Below are 20,780 nucleotides of genomic sequence, written 5' to 3' on the forward strand. Positions count from 1 at the left end.
TATTAGAGGCATGGTGAAGTCATATATAAAACCTTAAGCATGCTAACTTACATATGATTCATCAAGAATTCCAAGTTCTCTACGTAGAACAAAGAATGTATCACTTGGCAGGGCTTGGTGAAAATATCGGCTAGTTGCTTTGTGGTTTCCACAAACTCAATAATACAATTACCTTTTTGCACATGATCTCTAAGAGAATGATGCATAATTTGAATATTCTTAGTTCTAGAATGCAATATGAGATTCTTAGATAGGATTATAGCACTATGTTGTCACACTTGATATGTATTTTATCAAGCTTTAGACTGTAGCCTGACAATTGTTGCTTCATCATAGAATGTGAGCACAACACACACTGGCGGCAATGCATTCTGCTTCAGTGGTTGATAAAGCAACACAAGCTTGCTTTTTGTTGTGCCAAGACACTAGAGAACTACCTAAATGGTGGCAAGTCCCACTTGTAATTTTACAGTCCAATTTGCCTCCGGCAAAATTGGAGTATGAGTAACCTATCAAAGAGAGTGAGGCATCCCTACGATACCACAATTCCATGGGCATAAATCATTTGAAGTATTTGACGATACGTTTCACAGCTGAAAAATGTGACTCTTTAGGCAATGATTGGTATCTAGCACACATATACACACTAAACATAATATCGGGTGTACTCAATGTAAGATATAATAAAGAGCCAATTATACCACGATATTTGGTTACCTCAACAACTTTTCCCTTTTCATCCTTGTCAAAGTAGCAAGATGATGTCATTGGTGTAGAAGCTTCTTTTGACTTATTCATGTCGAATCTTTTCAAAATATCCTTATAGTATTTTGATTGGTAGACAAAGATTTCATTACTCATATGCTTTATCCGTAGCCCTAGGAATAAAGTTAATTCCCCCCATCTTATACATCTCGAACTCTCCATTCACCAAATCATAAAATTCCTTCACAAGGTATCGTTAGTAGCACTAAAAATAATATCATCTATGTAAATTTGTATTAATGATATGACATTTTCAGATTTTGGTATAAAACGTATGGTGTCAACCTTAGCTCTCACAAACTCTTTTTCTAACATATATGAACATAGTCTCTTATACCAAGCCCTTGGGGCTTGTTTCAACCCATATAAAGCCTTTTTGAGATTAAACACATGGTTTGGGTATTTAAAAATTCTCAAAACCAGGAGGTTGCTTAACATACACCTCTTATTGAATATAGCCATTGAAGAATGCACTTTTTAATTTCATTTGGAAGAGTTTATCATTCATTATAGAAGCATCAACAAATAGCATTTTGATGGCTTCCAACCTAGCAACAGGGGCGTAGGTTTCATCATAATCTATACCTTCTTCTTGATTATAATCTTGAACCACTAACCTTGCTTTGTTCCTAATTATTAAGTATGATTCATCTAATTTGTTGCGAAAGATCCATTTTGTGTCAATGATAGCATGATCTAATTTGTAGCTCTTCTTGCATAGTGATACGAACCCTTTTGATAAAGGCTCTTTGCACGATCTATCTTGGTTGGTGTTTGGCCAAAATCATGGATGGATTGAGCTTTTGTTTATGACTAAGCAGCAGAATAATAAAAGAAATTGGAATAGATTTGAGGTGAAAGGTGCCACAACACTTTAAGGTGTTGATAAGCCAAAGTGATGCTCGCCACAAGAACTTGGTTCCTGATAAGAGCTTCTAATCGTGGTTCAACCAAGAAGGTTTGGAGAATACTCTCACAAGGATTCAATCCTCAATTCACAAATAATTATGCTTCAACTTTGAAAGTGCAAAGTGTCAAGAATTGCACTAGTAATATTTTGCCTATGTTTTGATGAAGACAAAGAGTTAGTAAAAGTTTGAAGATGTCTCAACAACCAACATGTCTAGAACTCATTGGTCATATCTAGACTAGGTTATATTAATAGAGTTATATTTCTAAGTAGTTTGGGATGTGTGCCTTAGTTAGTGAGTTTGGGTTAGGTAAACCTAGATGCAAGTCTCACAAGCCACTAATATTGACATATCATATTCACGAGGCATATCATCTAGTTTATTATATATTCATGCATTAATCATACATGTTATATGTGCATATTAGGCATAATATAATTGCTAAAACATGCATATGAGTCAAGCATAACATATAAGTACTTTAACATTTAATCACGTTTTGATATATGTTGGTTAATCGATTAACGTGGTGACTTAATCGATTAACGTGTCTATTTTCTGTTATAACTGTTTTCTGTTTTAACTGCGTAACTGAAAATAACAGTTTGAAGGGTCAAATCTGTTTTGTATAAGTTGTGGAAAATTGCAGAAACGTGCAGCATTGCATACTATTGTTTAGCATCCATTAGAGAGCATACTTTTCGTGATTGTACTGCATTATAGGCATAAGAGAGATGCATGTGTGAGAAAGGGAGATTAACGTGCTTAGTTGATATTGTTCATGGTGTATTGCATGTTGTTTTCATGTGCTTAATCTCATTCATTCTTTCTTGCATGTTTGTGCATTCTTTTTAGAGATTTTAAGAGAAATATTATGCATTATATGTTTTTTATTAACTCACATATTCATGATGGCTTATGTTACTTGAGAGTGGGTTAATCTTTGAGTTTTTCATTGTTGTAATTTGAGCATTTTAGTGCTTGGTAAAACTCTGCTTTTGTATACTGTTTTTGTACTTTGGGTTTAGTCTCTGTATGTCTTACCACCATCGGAGGTCTTGAATTTAGAGCGAGGATCTTGGCTGGGGTTGGATCGCGAGAAAGGTTTTCTCAAGCGATAGGGATAGTCAAACCAAGGATTAGAGGTTCTTGAAATTCCAGAAAGAAGCATCCAGAGTCTTGTAATTGAATTGGTGTATGTGAAAATACAAAGTGTGCAATATAGTGAAGAGAAATCTCCCAAGATCAGAAGGGAAGACCTGGATGTAGTTTGCAAATGGACCCGCAAATGAACCAGGATAAAAATCCATTTGTGCAAGTTGTTCTCTCTCAATCTCTTTTATATTTCAAATTGTTTTAATTCGGGTTTGGAGCTGATATTTTGCATACTAATACTTTGCTATATCCTTGTTAATATTGCATAAAAATATATGTTGTATCTCTGCTTGTTTGTTGGTAAATAACTATGCAAGAAGCTGATATGGTAATTTTGTTTCTATTACGAGTTAATTGATTAAGCCCACTGGTTAATCGATTACCTGGACTGTTTTCCAGAACTGGTTTTTGGTGCGAGAAGCGATAATTGATAACCGCTACAGCTATTCAACCCCCCCCCCCTTCTAGGTGTGTGTTGGTCACTGATACATAACAAACTTAACTTGTTTATTCCATTGGTAAATACTTACATTTATAGGCAAGCCAACTTGGCTCCAACGATTTTTAAAAGAAAAGACAATAAAGACTAAGTCTTGGTGATCTAACATAGGATACCTTTTGACATATAAATCTACTCCTAAACTAGGCTAAATTCGGTTGGCAATTAGCATAGCATATGTTATTCGTGTGTTTTATTACATTGAAGGAAAAACATTAAGATATTGGCCTAGGATGCCATTTATGCCACAATTGAAATTTGAATAGCTTAGGATTCCATTCTTCCTTAAGTGCACACCATCAAATTAAGTCACATGGTGAATGAGACTTAATGTCCTCATAATACTCCACGAAAAGGCTTTGATGAGCTTCATAGGATTCTTGTATTCATTTAAGACTTGGCCCACAATTTAGCACATGGTAGAATGTTGGAGTTATTGGCTCCATAATGGCCTTCAGTTGCACTTAAGCTTCACATAGGATCCTTTTTGTTCAAGGAGAGATTTCCCTCAGCATAATGGTGAATTATGATGAGTTAAAAGGCTTAGAATGTCGTTGGTGTGAGGCTGTCTAGCAAACCAAGCCTCCAACAACTAGAACATGGTCATTAAGCACCATTAATGCACACTTAAAGCCTCTAACGAGCTCATGGAAAATTCCTTCGAGCAACTTTGTTCCAAAAGCTCTGAAAATATCTTAGGATACTTCTGGATGATTTGTGCCCAGGTGGATTAAGCTCCAACAGTCCATGCAAGGTGTTAAGGCACCATTAATGCCTCATTTAAGCCTTCCATGATCACCTTCTTTATTCCCACGAGCATTTCCCTTCCAACGGCCATAATAGCCTTTATTTATCTACCAAATAACATACACAAAAGTTAGAATACCGTTGGTTCATAAAAACAAAAAGTTGGTCCAAGCATTAAAGTGTTGGTTGCACATTTAGGTTTGGTTTAAGTCCCTTGAGCCATTTTTTCGAACAAAGTATTATTTATGGGCATATATATTAAACAAACACTAAAATAAATAAAACTAGGTGTTGGTCAAAAATTGGCCAACATAATTATTATAGAATTAAAAAATTTCCATGCTAAACATGTTGATTATGCCTGACTCAGTCAAGCTACGCCTAACGCCTGATGCGGCAAGCTAGGCATATGCGCTTCAGTCAGATTTCCTGGCCAAGCCAGATTGGCCCAGTGTCTGGCTCAACACTTGGTGCGCCATGATACTCAACACGGTCAGGCATGCCTCAGGCAGGTTTGGTGCCAGATGCACCTGGCCTTGTGCCATGATCCGAATTGCCTTGGTCAGTCTTGGTGCTTGAACCACCTGACCCCATGCCAGGTGCAGACTTAGCGTCAGCTAAGCCCTTGGCCTATCTCATGCCCATGGCCTCATGCATCCTTGGCTCAGTCAAAATCATGGACCAAGGTGCTCTTGAGCATCTTTACACCCCCTAGGCTAACTTTGGCTTACCATCATAGATCAACCCTATGAGTTGTCTAAGGGCATTTTGAGCCCTTTTTGCCCGTGCCCTAGTCATAGGACCACTTATGCCTTCAAGGTCATCATAATCAAGGTTAGGCTCTTTGGGTATTGCATCACATAACTATACCCCAGTGTTCATCTTCTAAGGTCTCGTCAAAATTTTTAGGCTCAATTTGTGAAACAAATGCAACAAAATTACAGATATTGCGTAAAGAGTTTCAGGTTACCACTCCCTTAGAAATGTCACCTATTTCTTTGTCTTCTATGTTATAGGCATATTGTGATGATCTTGACTTGCTTCATGTTCATCTTCTACAACATGTTCTGTTTCAACATCTTTTGTATTTGTGTCTTCTAAAGCACCTGAAGTATCATCACAAACAACCATTCTCTTCTCTTTTGGAGAATATTCATAAAAATGAACAAAAACATATTCTTCTACATGTATAGTATGTTTGTTATAAACTCTATATGCTTTACTATGTGCAGAGTAACCAAAAAATATACCCTCATAAGCTTTTGAGTCAAACTTTTCTAAATGATCTTTTCCATTATTAAGTATGAAACATTTACAACAAAAAACATGAAGATGTGAAATATTTGGTTTACGACCTTTTTATAAGTTATATGGCGTTTCAGAAAGCGAAGGCCTTTGTAGTGCTTTATTACATAACAAGCAGTATACACCACATCGGCCCAAAACTATTTTAGAACTTTGCTCTCATTTAGCATGGTTCTAGCCAACCCCTCTGAGACTCGATTCTTCCTCTCAACAACTCCATTTTATTGAAGGGTTCGAGGAGTAGAATATTGGTGTTAGATACCATGCTTCTCGCAAAATTTACCAAACAGGTGGTTCTCAAATTCACCACCATGGTTACTACGAATAAACACAATTTCATGATTAAATTGGTTTTGAAGTTGTTTGGCAAGATTCTTAAAAGATTTGAAGGTATCACTTTTCAAGGCAAGAAAAAAAATCCACATAAATCTAGAAAAGTCATCGACTATCACAAGCACGTAGTAGCTACCACCAAAAATCATAACTTGTTATGGTACCAACAAGTCCATGTGGAGTAGTTCTGATGGCCCTAGTTGTAGATATCACAGTTTTTGATGAAAACGAATTTTTAACTTTCTTGCACTTTTGACAATTGTCGCAATAGTCATTTATTTTCAAACTCATTTTTGGTAGCCTAACTATTAAATACTTAGATGACACTTTTTCTAGGTGTTTTAAGTAAATATGTGTTACTCACTGATGCCAAACCCAAATATCACTTTCTTTTGAAATAAAGCATTTTGAAAACAAAGAAGTGATATCTTCCAAGTCAATCATGTAAATGTTGTTAATCCTATGAGTTTAATTTTATTATTTATGCCATCGCGAATAATGCAATACGTAGAATCTAAAGATACTTTGTTACCTCGATCACACGATTGGCTTATGCTTAGCAAGTTATGCTCCAACCCTTCTATGTAAAGAATGTTGTTGATAATAGCTTGCAGAGCATTACCTATCTTTCTGACTCTGAGTATTTTTCCTTGATTGTTATCGCCGTATGTGACATAGACCTTTTCTTTGAATGATAGTTTAAGGAATTTTGACCTATCACCTGCCTTATGCCTCGAACAACCACTATTAAGATACCAATGTTGTCCGTGTGTTTGGAGGCATACCTACAAAACAAAATCATTTAATACTTTTAGATACCAAATTTATGTTGGGTCCCTTTTTGTTTGTAACCAAGGGAGCTAGTCCTTTTTGTGTTCCTACAAACTTACCACTATGCACTCCATGCCTTCTTATATGAAAAGAGATGGATATATGAGCTACTTGCTTTCTATATGGTCTCCTTTTCTTATCTTGTTTATATCCTAAACCAACCCGGTTACCTATATTTCTTGAAGTAGCGAGTAAGTTGTGAAGATTTTGACTATTATATGGGAAACTTGCTATTTTCTATTTTAAAACAGAATTTTCAGCTTCTAAAATCTTGCAATTTTCACATATAGGTGTCTCAATTATTTTAGATGAACAAACACATGAAACACAAGCATATATAAGATCAAGAGTCTCATTTTCTAACTTTAATTCATTTAATTCATGTTGTATTTCAGCTAGTTTCATTTCATGAAAAAGAATGACTCTTTTTCTATCTACGTTAATTCTAGCTTGTTTCTTTAATTCTTCAAGAAGTTCAAAAAAGGCATTATATAGTTCATCATATATTGGTAAATTTTCAGAATTATCGGAATATGAACGAGTTTCAAAAGATTATACCTCAATAGATTCTCCATGCTCAATTGATTTGCAAGAATCTTGAATATTGGCCATGAGGCATTACTTAATCGTTTCTTTCTCCTTCGAGTTGCTCGATGTTGATTCTCCTTTGGGATCATCTCACACGATGTAGGCCTTCTTCGATTTCAAGTCACGAAATCGTTCTTATCTTTATCAACCTTTTTAAGATAGTTTGAGCATTAATATCTCATATTCCCTTCTTTTCCGCATTCATGGCAAGTGAAGCGTTCCTTGGGAGACTTGCCTTTGATGGTTGAGTCTTTTGCTTCTTTTTGTTAAAACCTTTTTAGCCCACCTTTCGTTTTGAGGAACTTTCAGAATTTTTTTACCATAAGCGTTAATGTTTCATCATTGAAATCAGAATCATCAAGCCTCTCTTATTGACTTTGTGATGTAGAGGCTTTTAGAGAGATTTCATTCTTCTTTTTATCTGATTCCTCGTGCAAAGTCAAGCGACCCAAATCCATTTCATGTTCTTGGAGTTTTTCAAAAAGTGTAGCGAGTGTCATAGAATCCACGTCCTTTGACTCCATGATGGCCGTTACCTAGGACTACCAATTCTTGTCAAGACATCTCAACACTATATTTTTTATTTAACCTTTGGAAAAAGATTTATTCAATGCAACTAAATGATTAACTATATGAGTAAACCTTTTCCGCATATCACTAATAGACTGATTAGGAAATATTCTAAACAACTGATACTCATGTGTTAAGGCATTTAGTCGTGCACACTTGACTTTGTTAGTGCCTTCATCGGTAACTTGCAAGGTATCCCACATCTCCTTAGCACTACAACACTATAAGACTCTAAAGAACTTGTCATATGAAAGCACAAAGATGATGATGTTCTTTGCTTTTAGATTGTGCTGGATTTTTCATTTTTAATCATCCGTCCATAGGATTTTAGGTTTCTTTTTTGTCTCACCTTCCACTAGGTGTAGTGGAGTGTAGGGACCATTGACAACTACCTCCCAAATATCTGTGTCAATAGCTTCAATCATTATTCTCATGAAAATTTCCAGTAGGAGTACCCCTCACCATTGAAAATCATAGGGTGGTTGATGGATGCGCCATAGCGGCTAAAAGAGTTAGTGGAACCCATAGGGTTATTTTGCCTAGGATCAACGATCTAAGGGGTTAAGCTAGCATGTTTGTTCTAGCTCTAATGCTAGTTGTTGGGTAAAATCAGAGTAAAACACACCTATAAGATGGGTGAATAGGTGTAGCAGTTTTGTAAAGCCGCTTTTTCGGTTAAACGCGAATATCACAAACACAGTTTGGGATAATCATTTATCACACAGAGTAATCGATTATTCACATAGTAATCAATTATTCTGAATCTTGAAATCATGAATTATACGGTTTCTTGAAAACGAGATTTTACAAAAACTAATCTTTACAGATTCAAATACTTAATGACAATATATCAAATGATAAAAAAAAACTTTCAGATCAAGAGTGAATTAAGCATCATAAAGAATCAATAACGAAAATATGTAAAAACTGAATTGTACAGAGATAAAGGATAGAAAAAAATGCGCCAAACAATTTTATCCTAGTTCGTTTATGGGGCCACTTTCAAACTACATCTAGGTCTCCCTTTCTAATCTCGAGAGATTTTCTTCACTGTGGAAACAAATGTATTTTACAAATACACGTCAAATAACTCTACAAACTCTCATTTCTCAACCTTAGAGTGTCTCACATTGGTCTCTCACGATATAGCCTCGACTGATGATCACTCCCAACCAAGACCTTTGTAAAGTGTGAAGATACAAAACCTAATCGCAACTAGATTCTACCACTAATTCTCAACACTCTTGAGAATCTCAATTCCCTTGGCTAATGAAATATAAATATGAGTAATTTGCACCTTGAATGTGATAATACAATACTAAACTCAAAACTAAAACCTTATCACAGAAATCTCATAAGAATCCTAGATTCTAATGAAGATTTATGCAAGGTTTTATGAATATGCACTCTATTTAAAATATGAAAATTATTTCTCTTTTCTCTCTTGAATTTCAAAGAAACACTAACTCAAATGAACATAATATTTCGCTAAGAGAATTCTTAGAAAATATGAAATTATTTGAAAACTAACATTCTGAAGCAATGAGAAGAAAAACAGTTTTTATACAAAATAGTTTTCTATTTGATCTAATCAATTAACTAAACTGATAATCAATTATTGATAAGCTAAAAATAAGATATCTGACGGACATAATCGATTATTACTTTTGATAATCAACTATTGATGCCATATGATCAAAACCTTTAGCTACTAGAACTGTGAATAATCGATTATTACAATGCCTAATCGATTATGAGATTCCATGACTAGATAATTGATTATCACTTCATGTTAATCAATTAATAAAGCTAAAGAGTAGTTTCTTTGATGTGAAATGAACCTCCTATATGATGAATGAGCATGTAATGCATGATTCCAAAATATGCACTACTTTATGCAATAAAATCATGTATGGATGAAGGAAATGCCTCATTTTAAGTAAGTCAATTTTAGGTCTTATGAGACTTCCATTCTAGGTTCACCTAACCTAGACTTAATCTAAGCAATCATCTTAGGACTTCTATAAAACATAAAAGTTTCTCATAAATCTATGATAACCTTGAGCCTTGGCATGTTGCTTGTAAAGTTGTCTTCATCTTCAAGCTTTCACATAGTCTTTGTCTTCTTGAAGTTTCTGTCTTCATCAAAACTAAGTAAATCAGTCACACTTGCAACTTTTAACTCCTATTGCAATGTCAGTTGCATGCACATTATTGGTATCCCCTAACCGTGCATACATAGAGATCCTAGGAGACGAACTTCATGGATAAATGTGTGGTAGATACTACGACATCAAGAGCATTCAAGGTTGGTCGACTAATTATAGAATTTTAGATTGAGATGCAATTAATGATCAAGAACTTGGTCTCAATTATTTTGGAGTGGGATTGATCATGCATGGTTAGCCAGACCTCCATGTATCCCTATAGTGTGATACATTCTCTAGTCAAACCGACCAGCTGGCCATCACATGGTAGCAGGTCCTGATAATCAAACTCAAGCTTCACAATACGATTCCGAAAAATTATGTTTGTTGAACTTCCTTGTTCTATTAAAAGCCTCTAGATTTTTTTTGAGTCGCCTAGTTACTTCGAAAGGGTCATCATGTTCCCACATGACATATTAATAGTCTCTATTATTGAAGGAGATTAGTAGTGCTTGCATGCTTGAAGTGGTTAGGCGAGGATTGTGTCAGAATGCAATCTATATTATTTCATGGAGATAACGTTTCTGAGAAGATCTAGAGGTTCTTCCAACTCCAAATCCTCCCATGACGGTGTTTATATTAATTGGGCTACTCATCCTTTAGTGATCTACACAATATCGCAAGCTCTTGTTGTTGTTGTGAACATTTTTGTTGATCGTGGGAAGGTGAGTGTCTCCTATAAGGGGTATATCATCATGCTAACGGAGGTCTCCTATGTTAGGTAGTCTTTTCTCTGGCCACAAAATCTATAAGTTTTCTGGATTATATGAGATATTCAATTGTGTCCTAAAGATGTTTGCATTTTGCAATGGTGCGTCCAAAGCTATTGCGGAAGTCACAATACTTCTTCTGATCCCTTTGCCCTTGCCTCTTGATGGAGTTGGGCTTTGCAACTCGACCAAGTTGGTTGCCATTACCTCTCGCAGTATCTTCAAGTGGGTATTGTTCAAAGGGTTGTACACAATAAAATTGGATTCATGAGATGCTACTTTGGCCTATACTAGTTAGGTCTGCCTTTGATCCCTTGTAGTTTGTGGTTCTGTTCCTTTTTTCCTTGGTTGGGCATTTGGAGTCTCCTCGAAGTTGATGAACTTATGTGCTTGTGAATGGATGTCGTTAGTGCTTTTAACTTGGTCTTTGTCTATCTCTACTTTGAAGAGTTAAGGTTCAAGCCTTGTGACCACTAAAGCACAACAATATGTAGGACGAGCGCGGGGCTTGCACCTTGATGTGTATAAACCCAATGTTAAATTTTTCGACTACGTCAACACACCTACCCATGGAGTTTGAATCCAGGTGCTTGCACCACTGTAGGATTATGCATTTCCATTTTAGGGGTAACCCCGTCAGAAGATGGGAACTACATGGTCCTAAGGATCTATTGTCCCGTCATATTGTTCTATATTTGTAGGGCAGACAAGGTGTGCTAGAAGTATGAAGGACATGATTCTAGAGGTTAATGGATGTTTTGCCCCATATGTTATCGTCTCTAGTGTTTAATTTTGGTGGGCAACATCTCTAATCTTAAGGTATGTCGTTCTGTTATTGGGGTGGAACTTGCTCACACACTCGAACTCATAAGCATCTTGAGTTTGTGTTGGGTTGGAAGGTTTCTAACTAGTGTTTATTCAAGTTGACCTTGACAGGCGGAATTTAGAAAACATTTGTGCATGTTACTGAATGAACTTCTCTTGGTGTTCTATCATCATGAAGAGTTATTGAGTTGTATGTTGAGGTCGACCAACAATAATATTATGTGTTTTCCTAGCCTAATTTAAAGGTTGGTTTTGGATTTGTGGGTTGAAGGGTAGAATATTGTAGTTCGATTAGATCCTAGTTTCTACTCTGTCGAAATGATTGCGAGGATGAACTTGACTTATGGTGGTCACCTTGGTGTAGGTAAATCATAAACGACACCAATATTCTTTAGTGTGGAAGAGGTTGGTCGGGATCTAGGTATTTATGTTGTATATGAACAAGATTTGACTTTGGCCCACCTTGAGTGGGTATTTTAAAAGGTACTCCGACACTAAAGTAAGTATATGTGTCTACTTTAGAGAGGGGGTATATTAAGAGTATATATGAGTAAGTTTATCTTATAGTTTCATCTGATTATAGAGAGCTAAAGTAGGATGCATTCCAAGATATGTGATTTCATCATTACAAGTTGCTTTTCTTTATCCTTGTCGAAACTGATATTGTTGTAGATTTTGTCTACCTCTATCGTGTGCACAAGGTGAACTGACACTACTCGGGCAGTGTAGTTTGACCTTTTGCTTGTAAGAGAGTTTTCCTGCTTTGCGGGTGTTAACTCGACCATGTCATGTTGTTGTCGTCTTTTCCTATGGATAGGTCGACCTCCCGGACATGACTAACAACAATGTCGATCAGATCTTGCTTGCATGGTTGTAGGCCTGATTCTTAGTGGCCTAACGATGTTTATCACTCATCACACTTGGACTGAACATATACACTATAAAACTAAAATGATCTAATGCATTTTAGGTTTGGTAGAAGGGTGTTGTTGTCGAAGTTTCTCCATTAGACGTGTAGATACGATAGGGCATGTCTTAGATTAGGTCACAACATACCTGCAAATTGTATCCAATATTTTGATTAAGTTTTTGTTACACAAATAAAAAATCTTCAAGAAAAATGTGAATATATATATATATATATATATGGAATTTTGTAATTTATAATAAATTATTTGTTGAAGTGGAAAATATTTATCTGAATAGATAACTAACATGTCATATTTGAAGATAAATAAACTTTTTAATCAATGTATTATTCTAAATTAATTATTTAGGATTAAATTTTAATTTATTTTTAAAATATTTTAATATTATATTAATATATCTGAATAGATACATATCTCTAGACGTTTAAGTTTTCTCTCTACCTATATACTGCGACTTTAATTATTAGATCTCCTTAACCTCTGCCTATGGAAATCTCTTATTTTTATATATTTGGTGTCATTTTTTGATGATAATTCGTTTATGACCAGTTGACCTTTCTGCCTCGTTATTTTAACCCATCTGGACTTGAATCAATATGTCTTCTCATTCCTTCCTTTCTCACCCTCTCCCCATTTTTTTTGTCCAAAGTTTTCCACTTCACCTTCTCCTTCTCCTTCTCCCTTTCCAACAAACTTAAAAGAAACCACTTCAACATTATAAGAATCATCGCTGACAAAACACCTATCTTCGCTGATGATGGCTCAAAAGCACTTATTACAAGATCTACTGAAGCAAGATCAAGAGCCATTCCTTCTAAAGAACTACATTTAAGACAGACAAAACAAACTCAAAATTATGCCTAATAATGCGTCAAAAACCAAAAGTAGCATTTTGCAAGTAAAGAAACAACAAAGCTCAAGCTTCCCTATGAATCTTTGCAAAAATGCGTGATTTCTCTCCTTCCACAACACTTCTACACCAAACCTTAGAAAATCCCCTATCTTCGAATTTGCATCTTCGACCAAGCAGAAATAGTCAATGTCCAAAACCCCAAACAAAAGCAACAAGTTTGGGTTATATTTGGGGTCATTATTCAAGATACTAATAAAAGGAAGCCAAAACAAAAAAAGAGAAATAAAAAGTACCAGCAACAACAACAATGTGAAGGTCAAAGATCTCTTGAAATTTCATTCTCCCAATGAAATTTGTTATGAGAAGAGGATTAAGGATGTTGTTGTGTGCTCTAACAATGCGAGGCCTAGTAGTAGTGTTGTGTGGTCAAAGAGTAACGAAGATAATAAGCCAATGGACATGGAAACTTTGAGTACTAGTGGTCGATCTTATGACTATGTTGAAGATAAAGAAAACATTGGTTATGTTTGTAAGACTGAGATTGCAACTAAGAGAGGGCTGAATTAGTTGACTTAAGCTAATGGCCACTTTTTCTGCAAATTCAAGAGTTAAAGTGCAGCGGAAAATAAATGCAGAAAATTAATAAGTAAAATCAAAGAGACGAGGGAGAAGAGATCACACAAGGATTTTATACTGGTTCACTTTCTTGTCCACCGAAGGCTATGTCCAGTACTCTTGCAGCACAAAAGATTTTTCCACTAAAGATTATGAGTTGCAATTACAATATCTCACCCCGAGATTTCTATGTACCTTATACACTCCTTAATCCTTATTCACTTTTGGAAAATACCTTTCCAAGTGATTCTAATCCCCTTTCTTATCACACCCCGTGAAAGAAAGTATTCTGCAATAATAATGAAGAGTGTACAACAATGGCAGAATTTCTTTTACAAGTATGAAAGTGATGTAACTTACAATCCAAACAACTCTTTAGTATACTTAGTAATAATGCTCTTTATAAGTTTGTAAACTTGAAACACTTTCACTTTAAGCAACTTCAGAAAAATTAACTTTGAAAGTTTAAGAACTTGTTGTAAAAAGTGCATAAAATAATTTCAGAATATGTGGAAGAGTTTTTGAAATTTGTATAAGAGTTGTGTATATGTTATGTGTAGTGATTGTGAGTTTCAATGCCTTTATATAGGCTTTCCAATCAGCCAAAATGTCTCTTTGAAATGGTAGGAATTGATTGGAATGAAAACATGTCTTTTGGATTAAAACTCATTCGCTTTGAATTTGAAAATCTGATGCAACAACTCTCAGTAATCGATTACAGCATTGAGTAATCGATTACTCAAGTGTTCTATTCACTAATCATTTATTTTCAAATTAGAGTAATCGATTACAACAAATTGAGTAATCGGTAACTCAACTTAATAACACTGGTAATCTGTTACTCAAAGACAGTAATAGATTACTCTGACCAGTTTTAAGTTGGATAACTCTTTTCTTACACTTGTAACTTGTTACTTAGATGAAGTAACCCGTTACACACTTTTTTTGAAATTTGTTTTAAGTATTTTAAAGTGTTTCAATTTTCTTAAAAAATAGTTTGAGCATTACTACTATTGTATAATTAAGAGTATAAGATAGGAGTACCTATTTAGACTTAGACTAAAAGTCTTGAATATCTTGAAGCTTGAATCTTCATTGTCTTTATAAGTATTCTTCCTTTTCTTCTTTTTGATGATGTTGGTGTCTTCATCAAAACTGTGCCAAGGTCAAGAACAAGATCTTCTTCACAATGTTTGCTTTGATGATAAGAAGAATGGTGCATTCTTCAGCGATAACCCTTTCCATTTTGCTCTTGAACAAAATATCCCCGACTTCTCCGGAAACTAGACGTTGAAATTTTCCTCGCCGAGTTATCCCCTAGTCGAAGCAGAATAGAGGTACGTCAATATGTGTTCTATAACAGGAAAACCCCTATAATAATTAGAAAATTATAATTCTTTTTTATCTTAATTACACTTATCTCTATTATGATTTGTTTGGTTTAAGGGATAAAATAGGAAGAGAGAAGATAAAAAGAAAAAGTATAAGTAGAGAAAAATAAATAAGAAAATGGGTTAATTATGAGAGTTGTTTGGTAAAAAAGAAACATGAAAAAATTAGAAGAGTGATAAATGTGTTTTTATTAAATAGACAATTTTATCCATTGTAGATAATAATAAACCTATAATAAAGGTAAGGGTATTATAGTAAATGCAATAAAAAAATTTCCACTCTAGCCTTTCTTTTTACTTTAGAAAAAAAACAAAAAATTGGTGGTCCCACAACTTTTATTTTCTTTCTCTTCATACTTTCTTATCCAAAATGAGAGAAAAAACTACATTCTCTTCAAACTCTCTCTTTCAATTGTTTTTCTTTTCTCTTTCTACTCTACCAAAGACACCCTTAGAATTCATGTTACTATAATTACATGTGTCAACTAGGTTAATTAAATCAAATTTCAATGAGGAAGCACATTTTTTCCAAGTTTTTGGTAGTGTTCATGATCACTTTGACTATATAAATCATATTTGCTCACAGTAATCGATAATTCTTTATGTAAAATAATCTCCACGGCTATCTGAATGAAATCTAGAACCTTGTTAACACTAATAAATTTCAGATAGGAATATGTTATATCAAAATATATCTCGAACCAATGAAAATATGTCACGTCAATAAAAAAATTTGTATATGGACGTGTGTAGTATGTACCAAGAGGTTCAACTCGCTGGTTTGATTCCGTACCATGTACTGAGTTTGTACACCCAGTTCAACTTCTGAAGTTCGTGTTCATTCATTGTTATTTTTTGTTGGCAAATAAGATCTGGGCCCGTAAATATTGCCGGAACGTAGTTTGCAATGACTATTATACCCTGCCCATCTTTCTCAATTTTGTTAAAGGTCTATCAAGACGAGGGTTTCATAAGTCAATTCAATGGTTCTGTTTTCATGTATGTATTTTTCCATCATGTGTCTGCCATGCAAATCTTTTCTCCTTTTTTATTGGGGTAAATAAATGTCATAAAAAGAAGACAAACGTGTTTTTGTTTATTCTCTTGTTAGACACAATGGATTTACTAGAAAATAGTTTAATGTTTGTATTTTTGGCTCACTTTGCCAGTAGAATCCGACCAAAGAACACATATTTGTATGTCAGAATTTGTCCCAAATCCTATCCTGCAGATCACATATATATTAATTAAAAAATTTAAATATTCATTATTATTAATATTATGTTTTTCTTAATTGAAATAAGATTAGAGACAACAAATCTTAATTCCTAACTAAAACAATGTAGAAGTCAATAAATAACAGCCCAATCACGCTTGTTGAGTCTAAATCCATTGGCATCACAAGAATAATCATTAAGAAATTATTATAACTAGCCAATTAGTACAATTTTCTAATTATGGTTTGTTTGTCATTTACAATGAAGCAGAAAGCCTCAGCAAATTCCAATCAAGTGAAGAAGAAAAGGAACAGTGCAGTCCAGTGTCCGTACTAGACCCACCCTTTAAGGATGATGAAGATGTTCAGGAAAACGACGATGAAGAGGATGGTTTTGATTTGGAGTGGGCTCAGTGAAGGTAGAAGGGTGTGCAAAAAATATATATATATATATATATATATATTTAATCTTAATATTATAATTTATAAATTATTAATCATGTGAATTTAAAAAAAAAAGTACTTAGGTAGAAAAAACTACCTAGAAAAAGAAAGATCTATTCAAATTAGAAGTTGAAACTTTAAATAACACATAAATTTAGGAGTTTCTATTTTATACAAAGATCAATCCTTACTTTCAAACGTTGTTCTATTATCCTCAAACATCATTTCACTTCTAATTAACTAATTGATTTTTTATATAGAGCTTTACTATTTTCCATTTCATTATTACTATTATCTTTTTCATTTTTCCATTATCTGAATATTGTTTTCATTTCATTGTTTCTATTCATTACCTTCGAATAAAACTATTTGATTTTTTATTTGGTTTATTACTTTTGTTTCATTGTTTTCGTTATATGTTTAACATTTTTTTCATTTCAACGTTTTTATTCATTACTTTCTAAGTTGTTTCATTCTCTTTATTCTTTGTTTGCTTCATTGTTTCTATTCCCTCTTTCAATCTTTGTAATTTTATTATTTTTATTCTACTTTGTTTCTATTATATTCTACTTTGTTGGCAATGATTTTAGTTGTTGCCACAATAATCAAAGAAATGCATTTTTTTCCTATAATTTATATGCAGTGTGTAATTTATTTAATTAACTATATTTAAATTTTGTAATTTTGATATTAATATTTTTATCTTTATATATAATTATATTTATTTTTTAAATTTTTTATCATTGTTACATATCCTGCTTGCGGGTCCTAGATACGTCACTGAGATAGCTATGCCAACTTACAGAGTATGTCCTTGTTTAATTTTTTTGTTACATAACAATATAGTTACATTATTAAAAATGTTCAAATATTATAATAACAATTTGATCAAATACACAATTTTCACGAATAAATTTGTTTGCATATTAGTTTGAAAATTTATACACAATTATTATATTTTTTATTATTCATTTATATTACTTTTTTGAATAATTAATGATAATAAAATATAAGTGATAAATGATCCAATAAAAATATATAAAACTTATACAATATCACTACTTATATTTTTTCTCTAACTTAATTTGGTTTCTAAAGAAAATAAAGGCACCAAATAGTATGTTGAGGTCTTATTCATTGAAAATTTAGGTCCTTGAGAAAAATGCAAGTGACCTAGAAGATTATTCGTCCGTGAAAATTCCCACATGGCATAATTCCTTCGAGTGATTTAGGGACACAATCGTTCTAATGAAAGAAATATTATTGAAGAAGCATACTGTCTTACAAATTAAAATTTGAGGAAAATTTGTAAACATTTTTTAGATACCAAATTATCTCATGAAGAAATCTTCAAAGATTACTTTATAATTTTATTTTTTCATGGTCCAAATTGACTGGAATGAAAATTTCGGGGTATTTAATTGAGAATTGAGCTTCAAATAATTATCTATGATTGTGAATTAGTCTTAAAACCTTTATTTGATAATGCTTGACAATTAGATTATTATTTTCTAAATAGTACATAAAGCCCCTTATTTTCAACCTTTCTTTATTGTTGGATGGTCGTTTTCATCAACATACCATCTTACGGGAACATTTATATCGAAAGAAAAAATGTTTTTTCTTTCAGTTAAAAAAGTAAAAATATATCCCATTATAAATATAAAAAAAATATAAGATTGTATTTTATGTTTTCTTTAATTTTTTATACACTTCACTCTCCCAGAGAGGGATTCTGACTCCATCTTATCCTCTTCTTTAAAGTTGATTTTCTGTTACCAAATACCGCATTACCGCAAGAGCTAATTGGTGACAGTGATTGTGCCTGAAATGGAGCCGTGCTATACTTGTCCACGTGGGTTCCATTTAAAGATTACACTATCTCATCACCCAACATGCACTTTGCATTGAATGTGGAGTTGGCTTACTCCTTCATTTACCAAGACGTATATGCAATATCGTTATAAATTTCAGAATGACCCACAAAATTTTCATTTCAGGATCTCTTTTAATTGTGATACTTTCATTCAATTTGTTTTATAAGGTTTGATCAATCTAACTCTTCGAATGTCATAGTGTTCTGTTGGTACATTTTAGTTGTTGTCTTGTTGATGATTATATGTTAATGAGCTATATTGCTCAAAACATAAGGTGCATTTTAATACTTCAATTAGTATTACTACTTGAAGATCAATTTAGGCATTCAAATTTTCGTACTTAATTAGTAGTTGAAGATTTCATGCATCTTGTACTTATTGCTGTTATCCAAACATGGTTACTTCAATGATGAGAACTTGTACGAGTGTGTCAAAAAAAGAAACTATTGAAATCTAATTTGTTTGCATTGTTGGAACAGTAATTTTAAAGATTAATTACTATAAGATATCTAATAATGATTATTATTTTTATCTCTATTAATTTACAGGAGCTAAGCAGCAGCTATTGTACAAGCTTTGTAGATTTGAAAAATTGGTAGAGTTAGATCCATTAAAACTTGAGAAGAGAATGCCAGACAAAGAAGAATGTAGGTATGAGACATTTATCGAAGACGATGAATGTGAAGATGACGATTTCCAATCATTGTGTAAAGAAAAGGAATTGAGAGAACAAGTCTTTGAAATTCTCTGCCACTCAAGTGTTCATGACAGAAGGCATGTCCGTGAGGACTATAGGAGACTAGTTTCTGATCTCATTATGGAGGAAGAGAAACAAGTTGACTCCTCAGAAGATAGGAACATGGTGATAAGAAGGGTTTGTAGGAGACTAGAATTGTGGAAAGAAGTGGAGTCCAACACCATTGATATGATGATAGAAGAGGATTTCTCTAGTCAGGAATGCGGGTGGAAGAAAAATGCATTCCAGATAAGAGACCTAATTGGGGAATTTGAACTTTCTATCTTAGGATTTCTAGTGGAGGAATTTTCAGACGAATTTCTTATGCTAAAAAATGGTGACTTACCCTCGAAACTCTTATCACATGGGGTATGAGAATAGTAAATGTACTCAAGTTTACGTTGTAAGTGGAGAAGCAATTTTCATAATTTCAACCTATGACCTCCAAGACAAGAATGACTTGGTCACTAGCACTATCACATGCAAGAATGACACGATCACTAGTACGAGCAACATAAGTGACACGGGCCAAGAAAGGCCAACTCGGCCTAGGGACAGGCATGATTAGAAGTTCCAAACCAAAAGAGATAACTTATGCAATCTATTTAAATTATAATCTTTAATTAATTGAACTATTAATGAAAGTTAGTTAAAAGGTAGGTAGTTAACAAGTTTACTTATATAAGACGTTACTTGATGTACATTACAATTCAATTAATCCAATTCATTCCTTTTGAGATTCAATTTATACAATTCTCTTTTTTCAATCTTTATTCTATTCTTGAGCATGATTTGGTTCATCTTCTTCTTCCTCACTGTTGTCTACATTCTACTTCATTCTTCAAATATCCATTAATCTCTCTTCAAATCACCATATGGATATATCAATAGATTAATCTTCACTATATTATGTTTGCCCTTTAGAGAATCTTGTCATAGTTTTGGTTTCTCCATTGTTGAATGGAGAAAAATAACACGATGAATGAGGATGAGTCTGATCTCAAAATAGAAGCTAATATTTGGTGATAGTTCTATTCAATTTTCATTCAAACAAGATTCATATATCATGCTTGGAAAATGGCCAATAATATCATGATATCTTGGATATCTAGTTATGTATCTCTCTCAATTGTGCATAGTACTCTTTTGTTTGATAAAAATTGTGACGTTTGGAATAAACATTTTGGAGAAATTTTCACAAGGTAACTTGTTTATAATTATTGAACTACAAGAATCCGTAACAAAATTTAATCAAGAACAACTGAGTGTAAAA

At 33.5% G+C, this 20,780-nt stretch overlaps 1 pseudogene; it reads left to right on the forward strand.

Moving 5' to 3' along the window:
* On the forward strand, positions 13,117–20,203 carry LOC109354169 (annotated as a pseudogene).

This window comes from Lupinus angustifolius, chromosome LG08, assembly GCF_001865875.1.
Source record: "Lupinus angustifolius cultivar Tanjil chromosome LG08, LupAngTanjil_v1.0, whole genome shotgun sequence".
NCBI lineage: Eukaryota > Viridiplantae > Streptophyta > Magnoliopsida > Fabales > Fabaceae > Lupinus > Lupinus angustifolius.